Source organism: Haemaphysalis longicornis, unplaced genomic scaffold (genome assembly GCF_048455015.1).
Source record: "Haemaphysalis longicornis isolate Haplotype H1 unplaced genomic scaffold, Haemaphysalis longicornis Haplotype H1 scaffold_12, whole genome shotgun sequence".
NCBI classification, from domain to species: domain Eukaryota; kingdom Metazoa; phylum Arthropoda; class Arachnida; order Ixodida; family Ixodidae; genus Haemaphysalis; species Haemaphysalis longicornis.
In genome coordinates this window covers 69,211,800-69,218,927 of record NW_027526225.1, presented here as the reverse complement: position 1 = coordinate 69,218,927, position 7,128 = coordinate 69,211,800, and the positions used below count along the sequence as shown (strand labels likewise).

Here is a 7,128-nt window from a genome sequence, read left to right as displayed (position 1 = left end):
TGAACTGTGACTGATTGTTTATTCAAGGAATAAACATACCAATGCGATTACAACCAATGAAAAGGCTAAAAGCACATCGAAACCAACACGTCATCTCGCCCCTTCCCTGCTACATAGCAAGGTTTTGATACACGATTTCTTTTTTTGGGAGTGCAACTGAAGGGTCTCTAATGCACACATTATTAAACATTCAATTTTAAGTACGCCTATCAATTCATGTGTGAACTTTTCCTTTTCTAAGCAATGAACGCACTTCCCAAAAAGTGGAACACAAGCGTAACTTTTCGCAGTGTGACAAAATGTGGCCCGATAATTCAATGAAGTCCTTGTGCTCACAGTACAGATCACCATTTCATAACAGTTGAATTAGCCAAAATGAAGGCGATAGCCATGAGTTATCATTTCCTGGCCAGAAACCACGTCTTGCAAAAAATATTCTAGCACATGAAGAGTATGACTAAAATGTTTTTTTTTTTTATATTATAGCACATGAAGAGCATGACCAAAATGTGTTTCTTTTTTTTTCATTTTCCACAGTCATTGCAAATTCAAATAGCAGTAGCTGGAAAGGCACCTAAATGCACATAAAAGGGCACCAGTCGACCTCGCTATTTATTTCTGAATATTTCTGTAGATCAGTTTCGAAGTGTGCTAAACACCATCACTGTATTTAAACCTCCTGCTGCTCACGGATGCCGCAAAAAACGGCACTCTCGAGGCTTGCCCCGCAGGACGCACACCAGCTCTGTGAGGGCGCCGTATTTCTTTTCTAGCAGCTGCATACGCCTGCAATGAAAGAGAAAGAAAAAAAACGGGCTAAAGTTCGGGGTGAAGCAGAAAGGCACAATTACTTCCATTATGTGCACAATTAGTTTTTCTAAACCAAGCAGGAGCTACAAGTTTTGTACGGAGACTGAAATGGCAGTTCTGCTGCCCCTAAAAACACATAATAGTAAGTTTCGCTAAGCGCTGCTGGCGCAAAACAACAGCTTGAGACGGCGTTCGTTTCCTGACGGCGGGAACGAACAGCAATTTCTTCAAAAAATATATCGGCCTCAAAAGTGCGCAGGATAGAAGTACCCGAGGTTTTGACCTTTAACTGATGCTCGCCGGTTTCCTCACTCCACCCAAGGACAATCGAAACACAGGGCTTCATGCCCTGCGCTGAGATTGACAGAAGTAAATTGATCGATGTATGCGATCCAATCACCGCACGAGAAAAAACAAGAAGAAAACACTTGCTGCTTATTTTCGAGTTATTATCAAGAAAGCAGCCCTAAAAACGGCTTCCCTCAAGATGGCACGGGCGACACATTGGCACTGGGTTTCTCGTGCGCTAAATGTTTCACACTCAGCAAAACAACTCACCTGTGACATTAGAGTGCGGCGGCTGGCCATCAGCTGATCTGCGGCGGCGACCTGATACGCGTCTGGCGATAGGTAGGTCGCACTGTACTCAACAGTACTTAGCGTCGAGTTATTACTTTGCGTTCAGTGGCCATCAGTTTGGAAATGATGCAGTTCATGCTGACAAACGACCAATGCGCTAACGATGCAACCTTTGCGCCCCGACCGACTCGCACTCGCTCGTAGGTGTGCGCAGAGGCTGGGGTTGAATTGCAGATAACGTTCTCACACTCATGAGCGGAACCATGAATTTTCGCGTAACCAACGCTATCGCGGTGCAACAAACTTTCAAGCCACTCGCACACGCCTTGCACGAAAACACAAGCTCATATCGAGGACCGCGACCTGCCTGGCCGCCATGAAGGCACGGAGGAGAAGAGGAGGGCCTGATCTGCGGGCCGTGCGCACAACCTCGCCTAGCAACAGACGCTTGGCCACAGATATGGCGGCGCACGCATGGTTGCCTGTATGTATGTGAATACGCTCTATAGCTCTGACATAAATTTGTTGTAGGTGTTTGCTGGTAAGCACCCAGTTGTATGCTGTAAATTTTTCTAGGCTCTTTATAATTTGGTTTACTTTTTCCTTTACATAGTTAATATGAGGGATAAAACTGAGCTTGTTGTCTATATAGACGCCTAATATTTTCATTTCTTTACAGAATTGAAGATTTTTGTTTCCTAGTTTGATAATGGGAGGTCTTTTAATGTACTTGTCCCCTATTACAGTGAATTTTGATTTTGTTGTGTGAAATGTAAGTTCTTTGTCTATTCCCCAGTTTTCTACTTTTTTGAGCGCTTCGGTTGCCTTTTGTTCGATATTATTTTCTTGAATTGCCTCTTATTACTAAGGTTATGTCGTCGGCAAAAGCCTGAATTTATACATCGCTAGGAAATTTGCTGTTTAGAAGATCTAAAATTATGTTCCAGAGTAATGGACTTAAAGGTGACACCAGCGGAGAGCCTGACTTAAGATAAAATTGAATTCTTCATTTCTCCATGTTATAGATAATTTTTCTATTTAAAAAATATAAGTCGAAATGATGAGATTTCTCGGACAGCCTGATTTTTTTAGAAAGTTTACAATGACGGATGATTTGATACAGCTAAATGCGTTCATTATCTCTAAAGAAATGAGAACACATACCGCTTTATCTAATCTTGCTTGATCAATTTTCTTTTTTAACTCGTTTAAAGCGATGGTTGCAGACGTGTTATAGGTAAATCCGAACTGTTTTGTACTATGGAGTTTTTTCTTGGTTTAGAAGTAATATATTCTGTCTTTAATTATTTTTTCAAGTATAGATTTGACCGCTATGGGTCTATATTTGTTCGCTCCTTGGTTATCTCCTGATTTTGGTATTAGGATTACATTTGATTCCTTCCACCGTGATGGAATGTATCCTGTTTTGATACCTGCATTGTAAAGTTCAATAAAAGATATTTTTTGGTAATTATATAGACATTGTACAAATGTGGCTCGTAGGCCATCTGGTCCAGGAGCTAAATTTCTGCTTAATTCAGAAATAACTGCGTTAATTTCATTTTCAGTAATAACAGCTTCATCGCTATCGCTTTCAAGAAGAAGAATTTCTTCTTCGTCACAAACCTTGCCGACATCGTATAACTCTCTTAATATATGCTCAACTGTTTCTTCGGTTGATTTTGTTTTTCCTCCACTTTGTTTTTTCTAAACTTGAAATGATGATTGGTGGGTTTACTGTTCCTCTGGCTAATTTATACGGTAATGTGAATGAATGTTTATCAACTTCTGAACAAAGTTGTTCCCAACGTTTTCTTTTTGCTGTGGCTAATTTATCATTGTAAGCTTTATGTTCATTATAGTACTCGCGCTTAAATTGTTCCCTGATTTCTCCTCGCGATTTTTGATACCTTCTTTTTAGTGCTCTTACTCGCTTTCTCTTGATTTCAAGTTCAACTGTACACCACGGTTTTGGTTGTGTGTGGGATGGTTTAACTTTTTTACTATGTTTACTTACTAATTTTTCTATTTTATCATACAATGTGTTCACAGCATTTTCGATTTCTTCGGTTGTTTTAATCCCGTTTCTAACGGTTTCGAACCAAGTGTCGTTTTTTAAATCTTCTAGGACATGTTTCTCACCTTTCAGGATGAGACGATACTTGGGTTTGTTAAAGATATCGTATAAAAGTAAACTACTAAATTTGTGGTCGCTGCTGATGTATTCTTTGAGTACTTCCCAGTGAATAACTTCTGGTAATAACGCTTGCCCTAAAATGGTTACGTCGATCCAACTCCTACGTATACTGTTTTCGAATGTCGGAGGTGAGTTAGGGCTATTTATAACAGAAAGGTCGTGCCTAAGGGAAAGTTCAAGTAAATCGTCACCCCTTGTATCGGTTATATCTCCTCCCCATTCTCTGTGTTTAGCATTGAAGTCACCCATTACTACTACATGGTCTGCAGAAAAATCTTGAAAGAAGAGTTCTAATCGGTTTAACGTGTTTTCGAAATCGTTTCTGGGAGGGGTGTAGCAATTAATTATAATGAATTCCTTTTCTTCACAGTTTACCTTCGCCGCAATTATTTGTTGGTCGATTATGAGAGGGAATCTTTTTACGTCTGGAGAATGATTTACTAGAGCGACTTTCTGGTTATTTTTGTGTGCAATGCCTTGATGTCGGATGTGAAAACCTATAACTTTTCCTTTAACATGATAAGGTTCCTGTATTGCTGAGATGTGATTATGATTTTCGTTATGGTAGAAACTTAAGGCCTCGTTCCCTTTGGAACACTTTGCCAAATTAACTTGGATGATGTGTAGTGATGACCGTGGCTGCGAGCTTTTCGCTGTCAGATAGCTGTCAGAAATTTCCGCTCGGTTTCGTTTTCCCCTTCTGGAGACGTTCGTCTAAATTCGGAGCCCACCCGGCTCTCCTCCGGCAACTATATGTTTGTTTACATTGTCCGTAATGGCTGCGCCCAGGGTCCGTAGCGAGGCCTCGACGGCGCGGCATTCCTCAAGGTTCCGTAATCTCGCCACCGCTTCTATGGAACATCGTGATGATACGCGTCGCCGAGGCGGTGTCGCGCGTCAAGGGCGTGAGGTACACCATCTACGCAGACGACCTTATTCTGTGGACTACCGGCGGCACGGAAGCTCTGCGATGACCGAGGGTGGTTACGACATGATCCTGAGCGATTCGCTAGAGGCCGTCGTCATCCTTGCAAGAGCTTGAGTAGGCGGCAAGGCGGGAGAGACGGAAGACGAGTGGGGCTCAGATGAGTCCCTGCACACGCCGGCAACTGCTCCTCGTACGCACCGAACCACAATAAGAAACCCGCAGCGAAGCGCGCGCTATGACACACCGCGATCCAAACGTGGGCACTCGTCACGAGGGGGGGTTGTGGACGAAAACAAAGGACAGAGGCAGGGGTTACGGCGAAACACTGAGAAAGAAGACGGCGGAGCAGCGCTATCGTGAAGCACGCCAATGCCACTAGCATCACCTGACTGCGGCTACCAATGAGCAGCGAGGACTCTGGGGACGTCATGCCTTCAACGTCTTCATAAGCGACGAGGCGACAGCGACGAGCTGCAGTCCGGCGGGGAGCGGCACGTGTTACAAACGCATTCGTTTCTTTTGCTAGGTAAGACACTGAAAATCTGGGCGTTTAAACACATTCTGTATTCCGCTGGACTGCCAATACCAAAGTGTCAAGATGTCTATGAATTGTTTGGGGTGCATGAAAGCTGTATCTGCTGAACATGCAGGTATAAAATGCGGAGCGTGTGAAAACTGGTATCATCATGGGAAGTGCTCTGGACTAACGAAAAAAACCATGAAGGCTATGTTTTCAGAAGAAACTGACAGTTGGCAATGCGCTACATGCCGAGTGCGTAAGGAAAGGTAGCCGCCATCTGCCACGCCTACCAGCGATGATAAGCGCGCAGCAGGCCCAACGGAGGCAAATGCATGCTGCGCCGAAATTGTAAGGGAGATAAAGAAGCTAGGCGAAGTAGTAACTGCCTTAAAGAACAAAATTGACTCTGCGGATTCGATCGTTAGCATGCAGGTCGTAAAAAATGACGCTATTGAAGCTAAACTTGACATGTCTCTGCAGTCAACTCGGGAAATTGAAAAGGCCATGTCACTGCTTTCAGACAAGTACGACGAGATCTTGACGAAAGTGGATGGTCAAGGCAAAACTGTCGAACAGTTGAAAAAGAAAGTCGACTTACTTGAAGTACAAGTAACTGCTCGAGAAAAAGAAATAAAGGACCTGCAGTTGGCTGTCGATAACGCAGAGCAGTATTCGCGCAGATGTAACCTGGAAATTCATGGATTACCAGAGGCAAAGAAGGAAGACTTGGTGGAAGTAGTACAAAACCTGGCCCAAAAATTGGAACTCCCCGTTCCAGACAAAGAGTAAATCGAGGCTGTACATAGGTTACGTGCGAAAGAAGGAAAAGTCCAACCAATCATTGTAAAGTTTGCGCGCAGATGTGTAAGAGACGAGTGGTTTGAGAAACGTCTGGCTCTCAGTTCAGAGTCCATTTTCATGAACGAAAATCTAACACAGCGAGTGAAGAAACTGTTTTGGATCACAAAGCCGATAGCCAAAGCAAAAGGGTATCAGTATGTTTGGACAAAGAATGGCAAAGGACTAACTAGGAAAGCCCCAGGTGAAACAGTAATTCGAGTGGAGAGCGAGGCGGACCTCGACAAGCTATAAAATGTCTAAGACTTTCACTTCGTTTGAGGAATGGGACGCTTATATTCAAGATTCACTGACCGATCTGGGTTGTGATATTGGGTTTAGTCTTCTACATATAAACACGAGAAGTGTGAAGAAACACTGGGACCTGCTAAGAACATATCTTTGTGGACAGACTGTTACTCATGATGCATTAGTATTATGTGAGACAAACCTCGAAGAATCGGAGTGCGGTCAATATACTATGAATGGGTACATACAGTACAACGTCTGCAGGAAGGAACGGAAAGGTGAAGGAATTTTGGTGTTCATTAAATGCAACCACATATGCGAGCCGCTAAGTTACACCTTTAGTTCTGCAGAATCGTTGATACTGTCGGTAAACACCAAGTCAGCTAGTTATGTAATCTGTGCCATATATAGGCCCCCTAACAATAGTATCGATACATTTCTCCTAGAACTGAAAGAAGTAATTAAAAAAGTTCATAATAGGAATCCCATATTTGTTGGAGATTTCAATATAGATGTAGCAGTCGCGAAGAAACCATACGTTCATAAGTACTTAACCTTGTTAGCAGGATATGGATTAAGTAACGTAATCGACGACTATACGAGAGAAGAATGGCGAGGAGAAACCTTTACACAAACTTGCATTGATCATATTGCTATACCAACGTCCATACAAAGCTTGTCTGGTGTAATACAAAAAAAGTTGCGGACCACTACTTCATTTCTCTAGCTTTCCTTGAGAAAAGAGCTACGACACAAACGGAGGAACACAAGGTGACTCAAATAAGAACTTCTATCGTTGACAAGTTAATTAAGGAATATGACTGGAATTCCTTATTGCAGTATAACCACGTAGAAATGTATCATAAGCTAGTGACGGAACTGAACAATATTTACTCCCAGGCTTCTAAACAGAAAGTCTTTAAGCGAAGAAACACCAAAAGTGAATGGATAGATGGAGAAATAATTAAACTTTGTGACGAAAAAGAAGAAATATGGAAACGCTGCAAG

The 7,128-nt window shown here is 42.6% G+C and overlaps 1 long non-coding RNA gene across 1 annotated transcript; it reads right to left on the bottom strand.

Annotated features, from left to right (window-relative positions):
- On the bottom strand, positions 1-1,658 carry LOC144162010 (uncharacterized). The gene is made up of 2 exons (XR_013320563.1): positions 1,369-1,658; positions 1-786 (listed from the first exon to the last, which is right to left on the bottom strand). It is a non-coding gene; the product is annotated as an uncharacterized LOC144162010 (long non-coding RNA).
- Positions 1,659-7,128: the final 5,470 nt, after the last annotated feature.